Below are 23,458 nucleotides of genomic sequence, written 5' to 3'. Positions count from 1 at the left end.
TTATGCCCATGTGCAATACTCATTTTCTGAATGTATGCTTTCATATAAGATAAGATAAGATACAACTTTATTCTCCCGAGGGAAATTGCGTGTTGACAGAGGGAGTGTAACATGAGGGAGGAGGACCAGGTGAGGCCTGCTGCTCAGAGGGCCAAAATGCTTACGGCACCGGGTATTCCCAAGCGGTCTCCCATCTAAGTACTAACCTGGCCCGACGCTGATTAGCTTCCGAGATCAGAAGAGATCGGGCGTGTTCAGAGTGGTATGGCCGTAAACGAGGAGAGCAGCCACACAGAGGCTCTTTATAGGTGAGACAGACCCAGTTCAAGTCACCGTGTACACATGACTACACTCAAGTTCATGTATATAACAATTTACATGATGCCTTCATCAGAAGAACACTAACATTTCTGATAAGATAAGATACAACTTTATTCTCCCGAGGGAAATTGCGTGTTCACAGAGGGAGTGAAACGAGGAGGACCAGGTGAGGCCTGCGGCTCAGAGGGCCAAAATGCTTACTGCACTGGGTATTCCCAGGCTGTCTCCCATCCAAGTACTTACCTGGCCCGACGCTGATTAGCTTCCGAGATCAGACGAGATCGGGCGTGTTCAGAGTGGTATGTCCGTAAACGAGGAGAGCAGCCACACAGAGGCTCTTTATAGGTGAGACAGACCCAGTTCAAGTCACCGTGTACACATGACTACACTCAAGTTCATGTATATCACAATTTACATGATGCCTTCATCAGAAACACACATTTCTGGATAATAAAGTCTTACCTAATGAAACTGATAATCATCACATAGAACATACAGAGGGACCACTTACATCTCTGACGCTCACTTTTATCCTCATCATCATCATCATCATCATCATCATCATCGTCACACAGTGGCTCCTGTACTTTACTCCCCATGTGCATTCAATCATCTCATATTATGCCCATGTGCAATACTCATTTTCTGAATGTATGCTTTCATATAAGATAAGATAAGATACAACTTTATTCTCCCGAGGGACATTGGTTGTTGACAAAGGGAGTGAAACATGAGGGAGGAGGACCAGGTGAGGCCTGCTGCTCAGAGGGCCAAAATGCTTACGGCAGCAGGTATTCCCAGGCGGTCTCCCATCCAAGTACTAACCTGGCCCAACGCTGCTTAGCTTCCGAGATCAGACGAGATCAGGCGTGTTCAGAGTGGTATGGCCGTAAACGAGGAGAGCAGCCACACAGAGGCTCTTTATAGGTGAGACAGACCCAGTTCAAGTCACCGTGTACGCATGACTACACTCAAGTTCATGTATATCACAATTTACATGATGCCTTCATCAGAAGAACACTAACATTTCAGATAAGATAAGATACAACTTTATTCTCCCGAGGGAAATTGCGTGTTGACAGAGGGAGTGAAACATGAGGGAGGAGGACCAGGTGAGGCCTGCTGCTCAGAGGGCCAAAATGCTTACGGCACCGGGTATTCCCAGGCGGTCTCCCATCCAAGTACTAACCTGGCCCGACGCTGATTAGCTTCCGAGATCAGACGAGACCGGGCGTGTTCAGAGTGGTATGGCCGTAAACGAGGAGAGCAGCCACACAGAGGCTCTTTATAGGTGAGACAGACCCAGTTCAAGTCACCGTGTACACATGACTACACTCAAGTTCATGTATATCACAATTTACATGATGCCTTCATCAGAAGAACACTAACATTTCTGATAAGATAAGATACAACTTTATTCTCCCGAGGGAAATTGCGTGTTCACAGAGGGAGTGAAACGAGGAGGACCAGGTGAGGCCTGCGGCTCAGAGGGCCAAAATGCTTACTGCACCGGGTATTCCCAGGCTGTCTCCCATCCAAGTACTTACCTGGCCCGACGCTGATTAGCTTCCGAGATCAGACGAGATCGGGCGTGTTCAGAGTGGTATGTCCGTAAACGAGGAGAGCAGCCACACAGAGGCTCTTTATAGGTGAGACAGACCCAGTTCAAGTCACCGTGTACACATGACTACACTCAAGTTCATGTATATCACAATTTACATGATGCCTTCATCAGAAACACACATTTCTGGATAATAAAGTCTTACCTAATGAAACTGATAATCATCACATAGAACATACAGAGGGACCACTTACATCTCTGACGCTCACTTTTATCCTCATCATCATCATCATCATCATCATCATCATCGTCACACAGTGGCTCCTGTACTTTACTCCCCATGTGCATTCAATCATCTCATATTATGCCCATGTGCAATACTCATTTTCTGAATGTATGCTTTCATATAAGATAAGATAAGATACAACTTTATTCTCCCGAGGGACATTGGTTGTTGACAAAGGGAGTGAAACATGAGGGAGGAGGACCAGGTGAGGCCTGCTGCTCAGAGGGCCAAAATGCTTACGGCAGCGGGTATTCCCAGGCGGTCTCCCATCCAAGTACTAACCTGGCCCGACGCTGCTTAGCTTCCGAGATCAGACGAGATCAGGCGTGTTCAGAGTGGTATGGCCGTAAACGAGGAGAGCAGCCACACAGAGGCTCTTTATAGGTGAGACAGACCCAGTTCAAGTCACCGTGTACGCATGACTACACTCAAGTTCATGTATATCACAATTTACATGATGCCTTCATCAGAAGAACACTAACATTTCAGATAAGATAAGATACAACTTTATTCTCCCGAGGGAAATTGCGTGTTGACAGAGGGAGTGAAACATGAGGGAGGAGGACCAGGTGAGGCCTGCTGCTCAGAGGGCCAAAATGCTTACGGCACCGGGTATTCCCAGGCGGTCTCCCATCCAAGTACTAACCTGGCCCGACGCTGATTAGCTTCCGAGATCAGACGAGACCGGGCGTGTTCAGAGTGGTATGGCCGTAAACGAGGAGAGCAGCCACACAGAGGCTCTTTATAGGTGAGACAGACCCAGTTCAAGTCACCGTGTACACATGACTACACTCAAGTTCATGTATATCACAATTTACATGATGCCTTCATCAGAAGAACACTAACATTTCTGATAAGATAAGATACAACTTTATTCTCCCGAGGGAAATTGCGTGTTCTCAGAGGGAGTGAAACATGAGGGAGGAGGACCAGGTGAGGCCTGCTGCTCAGAGGGCCAAAATGCTTACTGCACCAGGTATTCCCAGGCGGTCTCCCATCCAAGTGCTAACCTGGCCCGACGCTGCTTAGCTTCCGAGATCAGACGAGATCGGGCGTGTTCAGAGTGGTATGGCCGTAAACGAGGAGAGCAGCCACACAGAGGCTCTTTATAGGTGAGACAGACCCAGTTCAAGTCACCGTGTACACATGACTACACTCAAGTTCATGTATATCACAATTTACATGATGCCTTCATCAGAAACACACATTTCTGGATAATGAAGTCTTACCTAATGTAACTGATAATCATCACATAGAACATAAAGAGGGACCACTAACATCTCTGACCCTCACTTTCATCATCATCATCATCATCATCATCATCATCATCACACAGTGGCTCGTGTACTTCACTTCTCATGTGCATTCAATCTTCTCATATTATGCCCATGTGCAATACTCATTTTCTGAATGTATGCTTTCATATAAGATAAGATAAGATACCACTTTATTCTCCCGAGGGACATTGGGTGTTGACAGAGGGAGTGAAACATGAGGGAGGAGGACCAGGTGAGGCCTGCTGCTCAGAGGGCCAAAATGCTTACGGCACCGGGTATTCCCAGGCGGTCTCCCATCCAAGTACTAACCTGGCCCGACGCTGCTTAGCTTCCGAGATCAGAAGAGATCAGGCGTGTTCAGAGTGGTATGGCCGTAAACGAGGAGAGCAGCCACACAGAGGCTCTTTATAGGTGAGACAGACCCAGTTCAAGTCACCGTGTACGCATGACTACACTCAAGTTCATGTATATCCCAATTTACATGATGCCTTCATCAGAAAAACACTAACATTTCAGATAAGATAAGATACAACTTTATTCTCCCGAGGGAAATTGCGTGTTCACAGAGGGAGTGAAACATGAGGGAGGAGGACCAGGTGAGGCCTGCTGGTCAGAGGGCCAAAATGCCTTCGGCACCGGGTATTCCCAGGCGGTCTCCCATCCAAGTACTAACCTGGCCCGACGCTGATTAGCTTCCGAGATCAGACGAGATCGGGCGTGTTCAGAGTGGTATGGCCGTAAACGAGGAGAGCAGCCACACAGAGGCTCTTTATAGGTGAGACAGACCCAGTTCAAGTCACCGTGTACACATGACTACACTCAAGTTCATGTATATCACAATTTACATGATGCCTTCATCAGAAACACACATTTCTGGATAATAAAGTCTTACCTAATGAAACTGATAATCATCACATAGAACATACAGAGGGACCACTTACATCTCTGACGCTCACTTTTATCCTCATCATCATCATCATCATCATCATCATCATCGTCACACAGTGGCTCCTGTACTTCACTCCCCATGTGCATTCAATCATCTCATATTATGCCCATGTGCAATACTCATTTTCTGAATGTATGCTTTCATATAAGATAAGATAAGATACCACTTTATTCTCCCGAGGGACATTGGTTGTTCACAGAGGGAGTGAAACATGAGGGAGGAGGACCAGGTGAGGCCTGCTGCTCAGAGGGCCAAAATGCTTACGGCACCGGGTATTCCCAGGCGGTCTCTCATCCAAGTACTAACCTGGCCCGACGCTGCTTAGCTTCCGAGATCAGAAGAGATCAGGCGTGTTCAGAGTGGTATGGCCGTAAACGATGAGAGCAGCCACACAGAGGCTCTTTATAGGTGAGACAGACCCAGTTCAAGTCACCGTGTACACATGACTACACTCAAGTTCATGTATATCACAATTTACATGATGCCTTCATCAGAAGAACACTAACATTTCAGATAAGATAAGATACAACTTTATTCTCCCGAGGGAAATTGCGTGTTGACAGAGGGAGTGAAACATGAGGGAGGAAGACCAGGTGAGGCCTGCTGCACAGAGGGCCAAAATGCTTACGGCACCGGGTATTCCCAGGCGGTCTCCCATCCAAGTACTAACCTGGCCCAACACTGCTTAGCTTCCCAGATCAGACGAGATCGGGCGTGTTCAGAGTGGTATGGCCGTAAACGAGGAGAGCAGCCACACAGAGGCTCTTTATAGGTGAGACAGACCCAGTTCAAGTCACCGTGTACACATGACTACACTCAAGTTCATGTATATCACAATTTACATGATGCCTTCATCAGAAACACACATTTCTGGATAATGAAGTCTTACCTAATGAAACTGATAATCATCACATAGAACATAAAGAGGGACCACTAACATCTCTGACGCTCACTTTCATCATCATCATCATCATCATCATCATCATCATCATCGTCACACAGTGGCTCGTGTACTTCACTTCTCATGTGCATTCAATCATCTCATATTATGCCCATGTGCCATACTCATTTTCTGAATGTATGCTTTCATATAAGATAAGATAAGATACAACTTTATTCTCCCGAGGGACATTGGGTGTTGACAGAGGGAGTGAAACATGAGGGAGGAGGACCAGGTGAGGCCTGCTGCTCAGAGGGCCAAAATGCTTACGGCACCGGGTATTCCTAGGCGGTCTCTCATCCAAGTACGAACCTGGCCCGACGCTGCTTAGCTTCCGAGATCAGACGAGATCAGGCGTGTTTTTTTTTTTTTCTTTTATTATCAAAAAAATAAATATTTTTACAAATACATTTTACACAAGTAAATACAAGTCATTTCAAATCAAATCAAATTATTTCCAACAATCCATAACACCATTCATCACATCTTTTTTTTTTTTCTTTTTTTTTCCTTCACCCATCACCCCTCACCCTTGACCTATTGACATTTGCACCCCACCCTTATTTCCACACACAAATAGACAGTTATCTTCCAGCACCTTTTGTTTGAAAGTCTTGTCCCCACCATCCCACAGCAGACTCACATTCCTTTTCATAAAGTTACAGAAAAATCTCCAGATGTTCACTTTTTTGTCCTCGAAATGTGAATAGTTTCTCCGAAGTCTGATGACATGTTTGGCATAACTCAGAATGTAATTGATAAGCCATTTTTTCACCCCTGCTTTCCTTTCCTTATACCCAAATAGAAAAAACCTCTCCCATTTTTCCTTTTCCGTGATTGTGACTCTACATTTTTGAAAGCATTGGTCCAGTTTCTCAAAAAACACTTTTAACTCCTTACATTCAAAAATAAAGTGCCTAAATGTCTCCACTTCCACCTCACATATATCACAAACCTTGCTGTTGAGTCTATTTATCTGGTTTAGCACCAAATTGACAAATATTCTATTGTGTCTGAGCCTGAAATTTGTATCAAAGCACTCTGATGAAATGAACTTCACATTTAGATCTGACCAAATGTGCTCCCTCTGAAGCCCATGGAACTGCCTTAGCCATACTTCCTCAGCTGCCGCTTTCTTCTTTTCCTTTCCCAAAAACACTCTATATAGTATCTTGGAGTTAACTGATCGTATGTCATGCTCTTTCCCTCCTTGGATGAGGGAGAAACTGACCAACTCCAGAGCCTTCTCTGCCCTCCTCCCCTTCACCAGCGCCACCCAGCTACGAGGTAACCCCTCTAAAATTCTCTGGCATAGTCTTTTGATCTCTATTGGTCTCACTTTCCCTAATCTTCCCCTGACCTCCTGGATTACTTCCTCCTGCAGAAATCCACCACCTCTTTGGATAAAGTGCTTCACCTGATTTAAACCTAGTTCCTCCAAGTACCTCCCTGAAAATACCTTCCCCTGACACCTTATTGCCGGATTTCTGAAAACTGGTTGGTGTAACACCTGCTCCGCAGTCTCACATCTAAACTTTAAATCCCCCAGTAAAATATTCCACGCTTCAAGTATTTCCCCTGTAAATGCATTAACCTGTGCTCTTTCCCTTTGCTCCGTTTCCCTACATAGATTAAACACTCCTCTATTATCCCACCCCTGTAGGCAAGAGTCGAGGCACTTCTGCCACGCGTAAATCTTTGCGTTTCCCATAAATTTCCCTAACAGTCGAATCCGTGCACTAAGCTTTTTACTTTTCAGGTCCACCAATTTCAAACCGCCCTCCTTCTGCCCATTGATGAGCACCTTCCTGGCTATCAAATGCTGTTTTTTATTCCAGATGAAAGCACTCATCATGTCATTCAGCTTTCCTATTACCCTGTCCGGCATTTCACAGACTCTTAGCGCATACTGACACTTGGACAGGAGGAGGGCGTTAGTTACTATCACTTTACCCCTTAGATTCAATTTCCTCCCGGACCAGAAATCCAATCGCATTTTGATTTTTCCCTCTATTTCACCCCACGTTTGTTTTGTTGCTGCATCTCGATTCTTACCTACGTATACACCCAAAACCTTCACCATTTCATTTCTCTTTACAAAATTCCATTTATTTACACAATCGAAACCATCACCAAAGCCCATTAGCTCGGTTTTTTCCGCATTGATTTTGGCCCCAGATGCCCTCTCATAGCACTCTACATGCTGCAGCACCCTGTCTACACTCCTCTCATCCCTAACCGTAATACTTATGTCATCTGCGTACTGGTAGATTTTCGTGTCCGTTTTATCTTCCATTTCAATCCCCAAAATCCCTGGGTCCCTCCTAATGAGGGCAGACAAGGGTTCTGCCGCTATGGAGTATAACATAGCTGAAAGCGGGCATCCTTGCCTGATTGACCTCTCCAGAGCGAAGCTCTCAGTTAACCTCCCGTTTATTTTCACCCTACTGATGGCATTCCTATATATTAACCTAATCCATTTAGTGAAACCTTCCCCGAAACCCATCTTTCCCAGTGTTTTAAACAAAAAATCATGATCCACCCTATCAAACGCCTTCTCTAAATCAACCCCTATGTACAGCCCTCCCTTCTGATTCATTTTGTCAAAGATGTCCTGGATCGATAAGATGATGTCACTAATGTCTCTCCCTACCACACCATAACACTGACAGGGATTCACCACTGTGCCTATCACCTCCTTCAATCTGTTTGCCAGGATTTTAGCCAGTATTTTATAATCTGTATTTAGCAGACTAATTGGCCTATAATTCCCCAAATCCCCTTTGTCACCCTTATTCTTATACACCACTCGGATTAGCCCCGTGAAGAAGTCCCCAGATGCTTTCCCCTCCCGCTCCATGCATTGAAAGATTCTCAGGAGAATTGGCTTTATCACCTGTTTAAAGGTGATGTAAAATTCCCCCGATAACCCATCCAGCCCTGGACTTTTGTTCTTATTCAAACCATTTATTGCTCTTTCCAATTCTTCCTCTGTTATGTTTTTATCACAGTCTGCTCTGTCCTCTTCCCCTACTTTTTTTTCTATCCCTTCAAAAACACTGTGGTCTGTAGAGTTTACCTCCATCTTTGAAAAAAGTTTTTTAAAATGTTTATGAGCCACCTCCAGCATTTCCCCTGTCTTCTCCATTGTCTTACCCTCTTCATTTTTCAGGTTTTGCAGATGAGCTTTCTTTTGCTGTCTTTTTTCAAGCCCTAAAAAGAAACTTGTATTCTTTTCCCCTTCTAAAATATCCTTCATCCTTGATCTGATAGCTGCCCCTCTGCTCCGTTTCTTCTCAAGCTCATCTAATTGTTTTCTCAGCATGAGATATTTTAGATTGTTGAAGTTTTCCTCTGCAATCGACCTTTCCAGCTCTTTATTAATCTGGTCTCTTAAACTATACTCAGTCCTTCTTTCCTTCTCCATTTTATTTTTACAATAGTTTATTGTCACTTTTTTGATGTGCAATTTCACCTCCTCCCACCACTCCCCCATATTTATACAACCCTCACCCTGCAGTTCTCTTTTTCTTTCTTTCAGTAGATTTTCAACTTTCTCCCTATATTTTCCATCCAGCAAAACACTGTTATTTAAACACCATAACCCTCCACCTTTGTGCTCTTTCTCCCCCAGCTCCACCCATAACCTTGCATGATCGCTAAACCCTGTGAACTCATACCAGCATTTTGAAATCTTTTTTTCCAGCCCAGATGCTAATAGACATAAGTCAATCCTGGACTGTTTAAGTTTCCCCAGAACCGTCTGTCGTCTGGAAAAGCCCCTTTCTCCCATATTGCGCACCCTCCACAGATCTACCAGGTTGAAATAGTCAAAAAGCTCATTTAGCGATTTCCTACTTATATCACTTTTGTATGTATTGTTGCTTGATATATCCAACCTCGTAAGTGCACAGTTAAAATCCCCCACTACACAAATGTTCCCTCCCAAATGCGGTTTTAGTTGATCAAAGAAAATTCCACGCTTGTTGTCCTCATTCGGTGCATAAATATTCAAAAGTTTGTAAAGCACATTCCTGTAAATAAATTCAATACCGATCACCCTTCCCTCATCATCCTTCACTATTTCCTTAACATTTTGGATCTTATCTCCTTTCGCAAAAATAGCGACTCCGGCTCGTCCATTTACACCGTTGTTTGCCCACACTTTTCCAGCCCATGTATCCCTCAGATAGCTTCTCCACTCCCTTGTCCACCTAGTCTCTTGTACACAGAGGATGTCAAAAGTATCCACCCTTAAAACATCTCTCATCTTGTTAATACATCTTAAGCCGTTTGTGTTTTGCGATAGTATTTTTAACATTGTAAATACATAGAGATAAATCAGGCCCATCATCTTTATGCTACAGTTCACGTCTTACTTTTTCCTCTTTTTGATCCCCTTGTCTTCAGCATCCATTGCAGTCTTCTCTTCCCCAGCTCCTGGCTGTTTCCGAGGTCCATATCAGACTCCGAGTTCCCCGACTCTTGAGACCCCGTCAAGCATATCTCTGAGTCTGATTCTGGGGGCCGCTGAAGTTGAACAATTTTCACCTTCCTCTCCTTTCTCTCCGATGTATCCACACTCTGCCCCTCTGCTGCGTCTCCATGTCCCGGCACCTCAGCTGTCGATCCTCTCACCTCCATTCCTTGCTCTCCGTCCGACTCCAGTATGTCTCTTCCTTTCTCCGCTTCCCCCTCCGCACGATCCTTCTCGGTCTCCTCCCTCTCAGAGATATTCTCTCTCGATTCTTCCTGCTCCTCACGTTGCTTTCCTCCCGTCCCTGGAGCATGATCAACGTCCTCACAAACACATCTGCTGCTCTCCTTTTTGCAGCTCTGGCATTTGTTCCCTCTGCCCATGCACTCCCTTGCATAGTGCCCCTGCTCTCCACATTTTCTACAAAGGAAATCTGGACAGTCCCTCAGGATATGACCAGTCTGTATGCACTGTCTGCACACTTTCACCTGTTTGTCGTGCAAAACTCTGAAGAACTCTGCTCCAAAAGCCGTCTCAAACTTGGTCGAATATGGAAGTGATTGGACCGTCTCCGTGAATTTAACTTTCACGTATCTTGTTCCGTCAGCAATTCTAGTTCCCGGCCACATTCTCCTGATGATCGGGGATACTGCACTCACTCCCCAGCTGTTCAGCTTGCCCAGAATGACGCTGTCCGTGATATACGCCGGCAGCCCCAGAAACGAGACCACCAGCTCATCATTACATAACTCCTTGGACATGATCGCGGTCTGTCCAATTTTTATGCCGTCCAATAGTCTTTCTTTCCCCTTCGGGTGATTCATTGTGATCTCATATTTATTTCTGCCCGTGTACCGGCAGGCGATGATTTTCCCACAAGTGTCTTGTATTGCCTGGATCAGCTCCATTGCGGTCACTTTATCTTCTCCAATCAGCTCCAGCGCGAGCGTTAAATTTTGCTGAAACTCTTCAGCTTTATCCTTAATAATCCGTATCTCTTCCTCTCTGATGATTTCTCTCTCCTGCCCTCTTCCTCCTTCCGCATTTTCGGCTACGTCAGGAGCTGTCACCGCACGTGTGTCCTCCATTTCTCCCGTCATATTCTGACCGTCCACGGTCCTGTACGCCCGATCGTCTTTCACCATCGGCTCGTTTGCCTCGGCCGTCCGGTCCGGGCCCGGTGCAGCGACTCTGGCTCCCTTTCCTCTGGTTCTCACCATACTTGGAGCACAGTATAAACTATTTTCCATCAGGAAAACACAAACCAAACAAACAAATAACTTAAAGTGTCCCCCAGACAGTCAAAACTGCTGGGGGTGGCTCCAAAAACCGAGCTATCAAAGAAACGAAAAATCTGGGCTTAAAGAAACGCCACAGTTTAAACTCAAAATCAAAATTGCCGCACAGGATCAGTCAAAATACACGCACGCCTGGAGCTCACACACACCTCCTCTTACTTCCGTGTTCAGAGTGGTATGGCCGTAAACGAGGAGCGCAGCCACACAGAGGCTCTTTATAGGTGAGACAGACCCAGTTCAAGTCACCGTGTACACATGACTACACTCAAGTTCATGTATATCACAATTTACATGATGCCTTCATCAGAAGAACACAGAAGCCTCTATCTCCTTCCTTTTCACAGATATGGGCTTTTCAAGTTTTCTCTAGTTTCAAGAATCGATGACCCGCGGGTCAACATTTTTAGAAAATTTTCAATATTCCCCAATTTGCCCCAAATTTACACAAATTGATGGCATTTCTGTCTGGATGCTGCGTCTGAAATTTTAGCTCTCTATCTCCTTCCTTGTCACAGATATGGGCTTTTAAAGTTTTCTCCAGTTTCAAAAATCGATGACCCGGGTGTCAACTTTTTTCCAAAATTTTCAATATTCCCCAATTTGCCCCAATTTACACACATTGATGGCATTTCTGCCTGGATGCTGCGTCTGAAATTTTAGCTCTCTATCTCCTTCCTTGTCACAGATATGGGCTTTTCAAGTATCTCCAGTTTCAAAAATCGATGACCACATTTTTAGAAAATTTTCAATATTCCCCAATTTGCCCCAAATTTACACACATTGATGGCATTTCTGCCTGGATGCTGCGTCTGCAATTTTAGCTCTCTATCTCCTTCCTTGTCACAGATATTGGCTTTTAAAGTTTTCTCCAGTTTCAAAAATTGATGACCCGGGTCAACATTTTTAGAAAATTTTCAATATTCCCCAATTTACCCCAAATTTACACACATTGATGGCATTTCTGCCTGGATGCTGCGCACTTTCATCATCATCATCATCATCATCATCATCATCATCATCATCGTAACACAGTGGCTCGTGTACTTCACTTCTCATGTGCATTCAATCTTCTCATATTATGCCCATGTGCAATACTCATTTTCTGAATGTATGCTTTCATATAAGATAAGATAAGATACAACTTTATTCTCCCGAGGGAAATTGCGTGTTGACAGAGGGAGTGTAACATGAGGGAGGAGGACCAGGTGAGGCCTGCTGCTCAGAGGGCCAAAATGCTTACGGCACCGGGTATTCCCAAGCGGTCTCCCATCTAAGTACTAACCTGGCCCGACGCTGATTAGCTTCCGAGATCAGAAGAGATCGGGCGTGTTCAGAGTGGTATGGCCGTAAACGAGGAGAGCAGCCACACAGAGGCTCTTTATAGGTGAGACAGACCCAGTTCAAGTCACCGTGTACGCATGACTACACTCAAGTTCATGTATATCCCAATTTACATGATGCCTTCATCAGAAAAACACTAACATTTCAGATAAGATAAGATACAACTTTATTCTCCCGAGGGAAATTGCGTGTTCACAGAGGGAGTGAAACATGAGGGAGGAGGACCAGGTGAGGCCTGCTGCTCAGAGGGCCAAAATGCTTACGGCACCGGGTATTCCCAGGCGGTCTCCCATCCAAGTACTAACCTGGCCCGACGCTGATTAGCTTCCGAGATCAGACGAGATCGGGCGTGTTCAGAGTGGTATGGCCGTAAACGAGGAGAGCAGCCACACAGAGGCTCTTTATAGGTGAGACAGACCCAGTTCAAGTCACCGTGTACACATGACTACACTCAAGTTCATGTATATCACAATTTACATGATGCCTTCATCAGAAGAACACTAACATTTCTGATAAGATAAGACACAACTTTATTCTCCCGAGGGAAATTGCGTGTTCACAGAGGGAGTGAAACGAGGAGGACCAGGTGAGGCCTGCGGCTCAGAGGGCCAAAATGCTTACTGCACCGGGTATTCCCAGGCTGTCTCCCATCCAAGTACTAACCTGGCCCGACGCTGATTAGCTTCCGAGATCAGACGAGATCGGGCGTGTTCAGAGTGGTATGTCCGTAAACGAGGAGAGCAGCCACACAGAGGCTCTTTATAGGTGAGACAGACCCAGTTCAAGTCACCGTGTACACATGACTACACTCAAGTTCATGTATATCACAATTTACATGATGCCTTCATCAGAAACACACATTTCTGGATAATAAAGTCTTACCTAATGAAACTGATAATCATCACATAGAACATACAGAGGGACCACTTACATCTCTGACGCTCACTTTCATCATCATCATCATCATCATCATCATCATCATCATCATCGTCACACAGTGGCTCCTGTACTTTACTCCCCATGTGCATTCAATCATCTCATATTATGCCCATGTGCAATACTCATTTTCTGAATGTATGCTTTCATATAAGATAAGATAAGATACAACTTTATTCTCCCGAGGGACATTGGTTGTTGACAAAGGGAGTGAAACATGAGGGAGGAGGACCAGGTGAGGCCTGCTGCTCAGAGGGCCAAAATGCTTACTGCACCAGGTACTCCCAGGCGGTCTCCCATCCAAGTGCTAACCTGGCCCGACGCTGCTTAGCTTCCGAGATCAGACGAGATCGGGCGTGTTCAGAGTGGTATGGCCGTAAACGAGGAGAGCAGCCACACAGAGGCTCTTTATAGGTGAGACAGACCCAGTTCAAGTCACCGTGTACACATGACTACACTCAAGTTCATGTATATCACGATTTACATGATGCCTTCATCAGAAGAACACTAACATTTCAGAAAAGATAAGATACAACTTTATTCTCCCGAGGGAAATTGCGTGTTGACAGAGGGAGTGAAACATGAGGGAGGAAGACCAGGTGAGGCCTGCTGCTCAGAGGGCCAAAATGCTTACGGCACCGGGTATTCCCAGGCGGTCTCCCATCCAAGTACTAACCTGGCCCGACACTGCTTAGCTTCCCAGATCAGACGAGATCGGGCGTGTTCAGAGTGGTATGGCCGTAAACGAGGAGAGCAGCCACACAGAGGCTCTTTATAGGTGAGACAGACCCAGTTCAAGTCACCGTGTACACATGACTACACTCAAGTTCATGTATATCACAATTTACATGATGCCTTCATCAGAAACACACATTTCTGGATAATGAAGTCTTACCTAATGAAACTGATAATCATCACATAGAACATAAAGAGGGACCACTAACATCTCTGACGCTCACTTTCATCATCATCATCATCATCATCATCATCATCATCATCGTCACACAGTGGCTCGTGTACTTCACTTCTCATGTGCATTCCATCATCTCATATTATGCCCATGTGCCATACTCATTTTCTGAATGTATGCTTTCATATAAGATAAGATAAGATACAACTTTATTCTCCCGAGGGACATTGGGTGTTGACAGAGGGAGTGAAACATGAGGGAGGAGGACCAGGTGAGGCCTGCTGCTCAGAGGGCCAAAATGCTTACGGCACCTGGTATTCCTAGGCGGTCTCTCATCCAAGTACGAACCTGGCCCGACGCTGCTTAGCTTCCGAGATCAGACGAGATCAGGCGTGTTCAGAGTGGTATGGCCGTAAACAAGGAGAGCAGCCACACAGAGGCTCTTTATAGGTGAGACAGACCCAGTTCAAGTCACCGTGTACGCATGACTACACTCAAGTTCATGTATATCCCAATTTACATGATGCCTTCATCAGAAAAACACTAACATTTCAGATAAGATAAGATACAACTTTATTCTCCCGAGGGAAATTGCGTGTTGACAGAGGGAGTGAAACATGAGGGAGGAGGACCAGGTGAGGCCTGCTGCTCAGAGGGCCAAAATGCTTACTGCACCGGGTATTCCCAGGCGGTCTCCCATCCAAGTACTAACCTGGCCAGACGCTGATTAGCTTCCGAGATCAGACGAGATCGGGCGTGTTCAGAGTGGTATGGCCGTAAACGAGGAGAGCAGCCACACAGAGGCTCTTTATAGGTGAGACAGACCCAGTTCAAGTCACCGTGTACACATGACTACACTCAAGTTCATGTATATCACAATTTACATGATGCCTTCATCAGAAACACACATTTCTGGATAATGAAGTCTTACCTAATGAAACTGATAATCATCACATAGAACATAAAGAGGGACCACTAACATCTCTGACGCTCACTTTCATCATCATCATCATCATCATCATCATCATCATCGTCACACAGTGGCTCGTGTACTTCACTTCTCATGTGCATTCAATCATCTCATATTATGCCCATGTGCCATACTCATTTTCTGAATGTATGCTTTCATATAAGATAAGATAAGATACAACTTTATTCTCCCGAGGGACATTGGGTGTTGACAGAGGGAGTGAAACATGAGGGAGGAGGACCAGGTGAGGCCTGCTGCTCAGAGGGCAGAAATGCTTACGGCACCGGGTATTCCTAGGCGGTCTCTCATCCAAGTACGAACCTGGCCCGACGCTGCTTAGCTTCCGAGATCAGACGAGATCGGGCGTGTTTTTTTTTTTTCTCTTTTATTATCAAAAAATAAATATTTTTACAAATACATTTTACACAAGTAAATACAAGTCATTTCAAATCAAATCAAATTATTTCCAACAATCCATAACACCTTCACCCATCACCCCTCACCCTTGACCTATTGACATTTGCACCCCACCCTGATTTCCACACACAAATAGACAGTTATCTTCCAGCACCTTTTGTTTGAAATTCTTGTCCCCACCATCCCACAGCAGACTCACATTCATTTTCATAAAGTTACAGAAAAATCTCCAGATGTTCACTTTTTTGTCCTCGAAATGTGAATAGTTTCTCCGAAGTCTGATGACATGTTTGGCATAACTCAGAATGTAATTGATAAGCCATTTGTTCACCCCTGCTTTCCTTTCCTTATACCCAAATAGAAAAAACCTCTCCCATTTTTCCTTTTCCGTGATTGTGACTCTACATTTTTGGAAGCATTGGTCCAGTTTCTCAAAAAACACTTTTAACTCCTTACATTCAAAAATAAAGTGCCTAAATGTCTCCACTTCCACCTCACATATATCACAAACCTTGCTGTTGAGTCTATTTATCTGGTTTAGCACCAAATTGACAAATATTCTATTGTGTCTGAGCCTGAAATTTGTATCAAAGCACTCTGATGAAATGAACTTCACATTTAGATCTGACCAAATGTGCTCCCTCTGAAGCCCATGGAACTGCCTTAGCCATACTTCCTCAGCTGCCGCTTTCTTCTTTTCCTTTCCCAAAAACACTCTATATAGTATCTTGGAGTTAACTGATCGTATGTCATGCTCTTTCCCTCCTTGGATGAGGGAGAAACTGACCAACTCCAGAGCCTTCTCTGCCCTCCTCCCCTTCACCAGCGCCACCCAGCTCCGAGGTAACCCCTCTAAAATTCTCTGGCATAGTCTTTTGATTTCTATTGGTCTCACTTTCCCTAATCTTCCCCTGACCTCCTGGATTACTTCCTCCTGCAGAAATCCACCACCTCTTTGGATAAAGTGCTTCACCTGATTTAAACCTAGTTCCTCCAAGTACCTCCCTGAAAATACCTTCCCCTGGCACCTTATTGCCGGATTTCTGAAAACTGGTTGGTGTAACACCTGCTCCGCAGTCTCACATCTAAACTTTAAATCCCCCAGTAAAATATTCCACGCTTCAAGTATTTCCCCTGTAAATGCATTAACCTGTGCTCTTTCCCTTTGCTCCGTTTCCCTACATAGATTAAACACTCCTCTATTATCCCACCCCTGTAGGCAAGAGTCGAGGCACTTCTGCCACGCGTAAATCTTTGCGTTTCCCATAAATTTCCCTAACAGTCGAATCCGTGCACTAAGCTTTTTACTTTTCAGGTCCACCAATTTCAAACCGCCCTCCTTCTGCCCATTGATGAGCACCTTCCTGGCTATCAAATGCTGTTTTTTATTCCAGATGAAAGCACTCATCATGTCATTCAGCTTTCCTATTACCCTGTCCGGCATTTCACAGACTCTTAGCGCATACTGACACTTGGACAGGAGGAGGGCGTTAGTTACTATCACTTTACCCCTTAGATTCAATTTCCTCCCGGACCAGAAATCCAATCGCATTTTGATTTTTCCCTCTATTTCACCCCACGTTTGTTTTGTTGCTGCATCTCGATTCTTACCTACGTATACACCCAAAACCTTCACCATTTCATTTCTCTTTACAAAATTCCATTTATTTACACAATCGAAACCATCACCAAAGCCCATTAGCTCGGTTTTTTCCGCATTGATTTTGGCCCCAGATGCCCTCTCATAGCACTCTACATGCTGCAGCACCCTGTCTACACTCCTCTCATCCCTAACCGTAATACTTATGTCATCTGCGTACTGGTAGATTTTTGTGTCCGTTTTATCTTCCATTTCAATCCCCAAAATCCCTGGGTCCCTCCTAATGAGGGCAGACAAGGGTTCTGCCGCTATGGAGTATAACATAGCTGAAAGCGGGCATCCTTGCCTGATTGACCTCTCCAGAGCGAAGCTCTCAGTTAACCTCCCGTTTATTTTCACCCTACTGATGGCATTCCTATATATTAACCTAATCCATTTAGTGAAACCTTCCCCGAAACCCATCTTTCCCAGTGTTTTAAACAAAAAATCATGATCCACCCTATCAAACGCCTTCTCTAAATCAACCCCTATGTACAGCCCTCCCTTCTGATTCATTTTGTCAAAGATGTCCTGGATCGATAAGATGATGTCACTAATGTCTCTCCCTACCACACCATAACACTGACAGGGATTCACCACTGTGCCTATCACCTCCTTCAATCTGTTTGCCAGGATTTTAGCCAGTATTTTATAATCTGTATTTAGCAGACTAATTGGCCTATAATTCCCCAAATCACCTTTGTCACCCTTATTCTTATACACCACTCGGATTAGCCCCGTGAGGAAGTCCCCAGATGCTTTCCCCTCCCGCTCCATGCATTGAAAGATTCTCAGGAGAATTGGCTTTATCACCTGTTTAAAGGTGATGTAAAATTCCCCCGATAACCCATCCAGCCCTGGACTTTTGTTCTTATTCAAACCATTTATTGCTCTTTCCAATTCTTCCTCTGTTATGTTTTTATCACAGTCTGCTCTGTCCTCTTCCCCTAATTTTTTTTCTATCCCTTCAAAAACACTGTGGTCTGTAGAGTTTACCTCCATCTTTGAAAAAAGTTTTTTAAAATGTTTATGAGCCACCTCCAGCATTTCCCCTGTCTTCTCCATTGTCTTACCCTCTTCATTTTTCAGGTTTTGCAGATGAGCTTTCTTTTGCTGTCTTTTTTCAAGCCCTAAAAAGAAACTTGTATTCTTTTCCCCTTCTAAAATATCCTTCATCCTTGATCTGATAGCTGCCCCTCTGCTCCGTTTCTTCTCAAGCTCATCTAATTGTTTTCTCAGCATGAGATATTTTAGATTGTTGAAGTTTTCCTCTGCAATCGACCTTTCCAGCTCTTTATTAATCTGGTCTCTTAAACTATACTCAGTCCTTCTTTCCTTCTCCATTTTATTTTTACAATAGTTTATTGTCACTTTTTTGATGTGCAATTTCACCTCCTCCCACCACTCCCCCATATTTATACAACCCTCACCCTGCAGTTCTCTTTTTCTTTCTTTCAGTAGATTTTCAACTTTCTCCCTATATTTCCCATCCAGCAAAACACTGTTATTTAAACACCATAACCCTCCACCTTTGTGCTCTTTCTCCCCCAGCTCCACCCATAACCTTGCATGATCGCTAAACCCTGTGAACTCATACCAGCATTTTGAAATCTTTTTTTCCAGCCCAGATGCTAATAGACATAAGTCAATCCTGGACTGTTTAAGTTTCCCCAGAACCGTCTGTCGTCTGGAAAAGCCCCTTTCTCCCATATTGCGCACCCTCCACAGATCTACCAGGTTGAAATAGTCAAAAAGCTCATTTAGCGATTTCCTACTTATATCACTTTTGTATGTATTGTTGCTTGATATATCCAACCTCGTAAGTGCACAGTTAAAATCCCCCACTACACAAATGTTCCCTCCCAAATGCGGTTTTAGTTGATCAAAGAAAATTCCACGCTTGTTGTCCTCATTCGGTGCATAAATATTCAAAAGTTTGTAAAGCACATTCCTGTAAATAAATTCAATACCGATCACCCTTCCCTCATCATCCTTCACTATTTCCTTAACATTTTGGATCTTATCTCCTTTAGCAAAAATAGCGACTCCGGCTCGTCCATTTACACCGTTGTTTGCCCACACTTTTCCAGCCCATGTATCCCTCAGATAGCTTCTCCACTCCCTTGTCCACTTAGTCTCTTGTACACAGAGGATGTCAAAAGTATCCACCCTTAAAACATCTCGCATCTTGTTAATACATCTTAAGCCGTTTGTGTTTTGCGATAGTATTTTTAACATTGTAAATACATAGAGATAAATCAGGCCCATCATCTTTATGCTACAGTTCACGTCTTACTTTTTCCTCTTTTTGATCCCCTTGTCTTCAGCATCCATTGCAGTCTTCTCTTCCCCAGCTCCTGGCTGTTTCCGAGGTCCATATCAGACTCCGAGTTCCCCGACTCTTGAGACCCCGTCAAGCATATCTCTGAGTCTGATTCTGGGGGCCGCTGAAGTTGAACAATTTTCACCTTCCTCTCCTTTCTCTCCGATGTATCCACACTCTGCCCCTCTGCTGCGTCTCCATGTCCCGGCACCTCAGCTGTCGATCCTCTCACCTCCATTCCTTGCTCTCCGTCCGACTCCAGTATGTCTCTTCCTTTCTCCGCTTCCCCCTCCGCACGATCCTTCTCGGTCTCCTCCCTCTCAGAGATATTCTCTCTCGATTCTTCCTGCTCCTCACGTTGCTTTCCTCCCGTCCCTGGAGCATGATCAACGTCCTCACAAACACATCTGCTGCTCTCCTTTTTGCAGCTCTGGCATTTGTTCCCTCTGCCCATGCACTCCCTTGCATAGTGCCCCTGCTCTCCACATTTTCTACAAAGGAAATCTGGACAGTCCCTCAGGATATGACCAGTCTGTATGCACTGTCTGCACACTTTCACCTGTTTGTCGTGCAAAACTCTGAAGAACTCTGCTCCAAAAGCCGTCTCAAACTTGGTCGAATATGGAAGTGATTGGACCGTCTCCGTGAATTTAACTTTCACATATCTTGTTCCGTCAGCAATTCTAGTTCCCGGCCACATTCTCCTGATGATCGGGGATACTGCACTTACTCCCCAGCTGTTCAGCTTGCCCAGAATGACGCTGTCCGTGATATACGCCGGCAGCCCCAGAAACGAGACCACCAGCTCATCATTACATAACTCCTTGGACATGATCGCGGTCTGTCCAATTTTTATGCCGTCCAATAGTCTTTCTTTCCCCTTCGGGTGATTCATTGTGATCTCATATTTATTTCTGCCCGTGTACCGGCAGGCGATGATTTTCCCACAAGTGTCTTGTATTGCCTGGATCAGCTCCATTGCGGTCACTTTATCTTCTCCAATCAGCTCCAGCGCGAGCGTTAAATTTTGCTGAAACTCTTCAGCTTTATCCTTAATAATCCGTATCTCTTCCTCTCTGATGATTTCTCTCTCCTGCCCTCTTCCTCCTTCCGCATTTTCGGCTACGTCAGGAGCTGTCACCGCACGTGTGTCCTCCATTTCTCCCGTCATATTCTGACCGTCCACGGTCCTGTACGCCCGATCGTCTTTCACCATCGGCTCGTTTGCCTCGGCCGTCCGGTCCGGGCCCGGTGCAGCGACTCTGGCTCCCTTTCCTCTGGTTCTCACCATACTTGGAGCACAGTATAAACTATTTTCCATCAGGAAAACACAAACCAAACAAACAAATAACTTAAAGTGTCCCCCAGACAGTCAAAACTGCTGGGGGTGGCTCCAAAAACCGAGCTATCAAAGAAACGAAAAATCTGGGCTTAAAGAAACGCCACAGTTTAAACTCAAAATCAAAATTGCCGCACAGGATCAGTCAAAATACACGCACGCCTGGAGCTCACACACACCTCCTCTTACTTCCGTGTTCAGAGTGGTATGGCCGTAAACGAGGAGCGCAGCCACACAGAGGCTCTTTATAGGTGAGACAGACCCAGTTCAAGTCACCGTGTACACATGACTACACTCAAGTTCATGTATATCACAATTTACATGATGCCTTCATCAGAAGAACACAGAAGCCTCTATCTCCTTCCTTTTCACAGATATGGGCTTTTCAAGTTTTCTCTAGTTTCAAGAATCGATGACCCGCGGGTCAACATTTTTAGAAAATTTTCAATATTCCCCAATTTGCCCCAAATTTACACAAATTGATGGCATTTCTGTCTGGATGCTGCGTCTGAAATTTTAGCTCTCTATCTCCTTCCTTGTCACAGATATGGGCTTTTAAAGTTTTCTCCAGTTTCAAAAATCGATGACCCGGGTGTCAACTTTTTTCCAAAATTTTCAATATTCCCCAATTTGCCCCAATTTACACACATTGATGGCATTTCTGCCTGGATGCTGCGTCTGAAATTTTAGCTCTCTATCTCCTTCCTTGTCACAGATATGGGCTTTTCAAGTATCTCCAGTTTCAAAAATCGATGACCACATTTTTAGAAAATTTTCAATATTCCCCAATTTGCCCCAAATTTACACACATTGATGGCATTTCTGCCTGGATGCTGCGTCTGCAATTTTAGCTCTCTATCTCCTTCCTTGTCACAGATATTGGCTTTTAAAGTTTTCTCCAGTTTCAAAAATTGATGACCCGGGTCAACATTTTTAGAAAATTTTCAATATTCCCCAATTTACCCCAAATTTACACACATTGATGGCATTTCTGCCTGGATGCTGCGCACTTTCATCATCATCATCATCATCATCATCATCATCATCATCATCGTAACACAGTGGCTCGTGTACTTCACTTCTCATGTGCATTCAATCTTCTCATATTATGCCCATGTGCAATACTCATTTTCTGAATGTATGCTTTCATATAAGATAAGATAAGATACAACTTTATTCTCCCGAGGGAAATTGCGTGTTGACAGAGGGAGTGTAACATGAGGGAGGAGGACCAGGTGAGGCCTGCTGCTCAGAGGGCCAAAATGCTTACGGCACCGGGTATTCCCAAGCGGTCTCCCATCTAAGTACTAACCTGGCCCGACGCTGATTAGCTTCCGAGATCAGAAGAGATCGGGCGTGTTCAGAGTGGTATGGCCGTAAACGAGGAGAGCAGCCACACAGAGGCTCTTTATAGGTGAGACAGACCCAGTTCAAGTCACCGTGTACGCATGACTACACTCAAGTTCATGTATATCCCAATTTACATGATGCCTTCATCAGAAAAACACTAACATTTCAGATAAGATAAGATACAACTTTATTCTCCCGAGGGAAATTGCGTGTTCACAGAGGGAGTGAAACATGAGGGAGGAGGACCAGGTGAGGCCTGCTGCTCAGAGGGCCAAAATGCTTACGGCACCGGGTATTCCCAGGCGGTCTCCCATCCAAGTACTAACCTGGCCCGACGCTGATTAGCTTCCGAGATCAGACGAGATCGGGCGTGTTCAGAGTGGTATGGCCGTAAACGAGGAGAGCAGCCACACAGAGGCTCTTTATAGGTGAGACAGACCCAGTTCAAGTCACCGTGTACACATGACTACACTCAAGTTCATGTATATCACAATTTACATGATGCCTTCATCAGAAGAACACTAACATTTCTGATAAGATAAGACACAACTTTATTCTCCCGAGGGAAATTGCGTGTTCACAGAGGGAGTGAAACGAGGAGGACCAGGTGAGGCCTGCGGCTCAGAGGGCCAAAATGCTTACTGCACCGGGTATTCCCAGGCTGTCTCCCATCCAAGTACTAACCTGGCCCGACGCTGATTAGCTTCCGAGATCAGACGAGATCGGGCGTGTTCAGAGTGGTATGTCCGTAAACGAGGAGAGCAGCCACACAGAGGCTCTTTATAGGTGAGACAGACCCAGTTCAAGTCACCGTGTACACATGACTACACTCAAGTTCATGTATATCACAATTTACATGATGCCTTCATCAGAAACACACATTTCTGGATAATAAAGTCTTACCTAATGAAACTGATAATCATCACATAGAACATACAGAGGGACCACTTACATCTCTGACGCTCACTTTCATCATCATCATCATCATCATCATCATCATCATCGTCACACAGTGGCTCCTGTACTTTACTCCCCATGTGCATTCAATCATCTCATATTATGCCCATGTGCAATACTCATTTTCTGAATGTATGCTTTCATATAAGATAAGATAAGATACAACT

The 23,458-nt window shown here is 44.8% G+C and overlaps 18 non-coding genes and 4 pseudogenes across 18 annotated transcripts; all 22 read right to left on the bottom strand.

Moving 5' to 3' along the window:
* Window positions 1–157: 157 nt before the first annotated feature.
* On the bottom strand, window positions 158–276 carry LOC143012879 (5S ribosomal RNA). The gene has a single exon (XR_012965097.1). It is a non-coding gene; the product is annotated as a 5S ribosomal RNA (ribosomal RNA).
* Window positions 277–515: 239 nt separating this feature from the next.
* On the bottom strand, window positions 516–634 carry LOC143011164 (5S ribosomal RNA; annotated as a pseudogene).
* Window positions 635–1,097: 463 nt separating this feature from the next.
* On the bottom strand, window positions 1,098–1,216 carry LOC143013130 (5S ribosomal RNA). Its single transcript, XR_012965117.1, has one exon. It is a non-coding gene; the product is annotated as a 5S ribosomal RNA (ribosomal RNA).
* A 245-nt stretch (window positions 1,217–1,461) lies between these two features.
* LOC143012403 (5S ribosomal RNA) lies at window positions 1,462–1,580 on the bottom strand. The gene has a single exon (XR_012965054.1). It is a non-coding gene; the product is annotated as a 5S ribosomal RNA (ribosomal RNA).
* Window positions 1,581–1,819: 239 nt separating this feature from the next.
* Window positions 1,820–1,938, bottom strand: LOC143010921 (5S ribosomal RNA; annotated as a pseudogene).
* Window positions 1,939–2,401: 463 nt separating this feature from the next.
* Window positions 2,402–2,520, bottom strand: LOC143008233 (5S ribosomal RNA). Its single transcript, XR_012964574.1, has one exon. It is a non-coding gene; the product is annotated as a 5S ribosomal RNA (ribosomal RNA).
* A 245-nt stretch (window positions 2,521–2,765) lies between these two features.
* Window positions 2,766–2,884, bottom strand: LOC143012340 (5S ribosomal RNA). The gene has a single exon (XR_012965047.1). It is a non-coding gene; the product is annotated as a 5S ribosomal RNA (ribosomal RNA).
* A 245-nt stretch (window positions 2,885–3,129) lies between these two features.
* Window positions 3,130–3,248, bottom strand: LOC143008880 (5S ribosomal RNA). The gene has a single exon (XR_012964632.1). It is a non-coding gene; the product is annotated as a 5S ribosomal RNA (ribosomal RNA).
* A 457-nt stretch (window positions 3,249–3,705) lies between these two features.
* LOC143011435 (5S ribosomal RNA) lies at window positions 3,706–3,824 on the bottom strand. Its single transcript, XR_012964913.1, has one exon. It is a non-coding gene; the product is annotated as a 5S ribosomal RNA (ribosomal RNA).
* A 245-nt stretch (window positions 3,825–4,069) lies between these two features.
* Window positions 4,070–4,188, bottom strand: LOC143008392 (5S ribosomal RNA). The gene has a single exon (XR_012964586.1). It is a non-coding gene; the product is annotated as a 5S ribosomal RNA (ribosomal RNA).
* Window positions 4,189–4,651: 463 nt separating this feature from the next.
* On the bottom strand, window positions 4,652–4,770 carry LOC143008286 (5S ribosomal RNA). Its single transcript, XR_012964579.1, has one exon. It is a non-coding gene; the product is annotated as a 5S ribosomal RNA (ribosomal RNA).
* Window positions 4,771–5,015: 245 nt separating this feature from the next.
* Window positions 5,016–5,134, bottom strand: LOC143011853 (5S ribosomal RNA). The gene has a single exon (XR_012964949.1). It is a non-coding gene; the product is annotated as a 5S ribosomal RNA (ribosomal RNA).
* A 7,208-nt stretch (window positions 5,135–12,342) lies between these two features.
* LOC143012758 (5S ribosomal RNA) lies at window positions 12,343–12,461 on the bottom strand. The gene has a single exon (XR_012965082.1). It is a non-coding gene; the product is annotated as a 5S ribosomal RNA (ribosomal RNA).
* Window positions 12,462–12,706: 245 nt separating this feature from the next.
* Window positions 12,707–12,825, bottom strand: LOC143009812 (5S ribosomal RNA). Its single transcript, XR_012964733.1, has one exon. It is a non-coding gene; the product is annotated as a 5S ribosomal RNA (ribosomal RNA).
* A 239-nt stretch (window positions 12,826–13,064) lies between these two features.
* Window positions 13,065–13,183, bottom strand: LOC143010709 (5S ribosomal RNA; annotated as a pseudogene).
* Window positions 13,184–13,649: 466 nt separating this feature from the next.
* LOC143012042 (5S ribosomal RNA) lies at window positions 13,650–13,768 on the bottom strand. Its single transcript, XR_012964977.1, has one exon. It is a non-coding gene; the product is annotated as a 5S ribosomal RNA (ribosomal RNA).
* Window positions 13,769–14,013: 245 nt separating this feature from the next.
* LOC143012608 (5S ribosomal RNA) lies at window positions 14,014–14,132 on the bottom strand. The gene has a single exon (XR_012965061.1). It is a non-coding gene; the product is annotated as a 5S ribosomal RNA (ribosomal RNA).
* Window positions 14,133–14,595: 463 nt separating this feature from the next.
* LOC143009576 (5S ribosomal RNA) lies at window positions 14,596–14,714 on the bottom strand. Its single transcript, XR_012964696.1, has one exon. It is a non-coding gene; the product is annotated as a 5S ribosomal RNA (ribosomal RNA).
* A 245-nt stretch (window positions 14,715–14,959) lies between these two features.
* On the bottom strand, window positions 14,960–15,078 carry LOC143010047 (5S ribosomal RNA). The gene has a single exon (XR_012964760.1). It is a non-coding gene; the product is annotated as a 5S ribosomal RNA (ribosomal RNA).
* Window positions 15,079–22,247: 7,169 nt separating this feature from the next.
* LOC143012714 (5S ribosomal RNA) lies at window positions 22,248–22,366 on the bottom strand. Its single transcript, XR_012965075.1, has one exon. It is a non-coding gene; the product is annotated as a 5S ribosomal RNA (ribosomal RNA).
* A 245-nt stretch (window positions 22,367–22,611) lies between these two features.
* LOC143009125 (5S ribosomal RNA) lies at window positions 22,612–22,730 on the bottom strand. The gene has a single exon (XR_012964670.1). It is a non-coding gene; the product is annotated as a 5S ribosomal RNA (ribosomal RNA).
* A 239-nt stretch (window positions 22,731–22,969) lies between these two features.
* Window positions 22,970–23,088, bottom strand: LOC143010666 (5S ribosomal RNA; annotated as a pseudogene).
* Between the last annotated feature and the right edge of the window lie 370 nt (window positions 23,089–23,458).

This window comes from Genypterus blacodes, unplaced genomic scaffold (assembly GCF_046128005.1).
Source record: "Genypterus blacodes isolate CSIRO-AG114 ecotype Tasmania unplaced genomic scaffold, CSIRO-AGI_Gbla_v1 ptg000002l_1, whole genome shotgun sequence".
NCBI lineage: Eukaryota > Metazoa > Chordata > Actinopteri > Ophidiiformes > Ophidiidae > Genypterus > Genypterus blacodes.
This window is presented reverse-complemented; position numbering and strand designations above follow the sequence as displayed.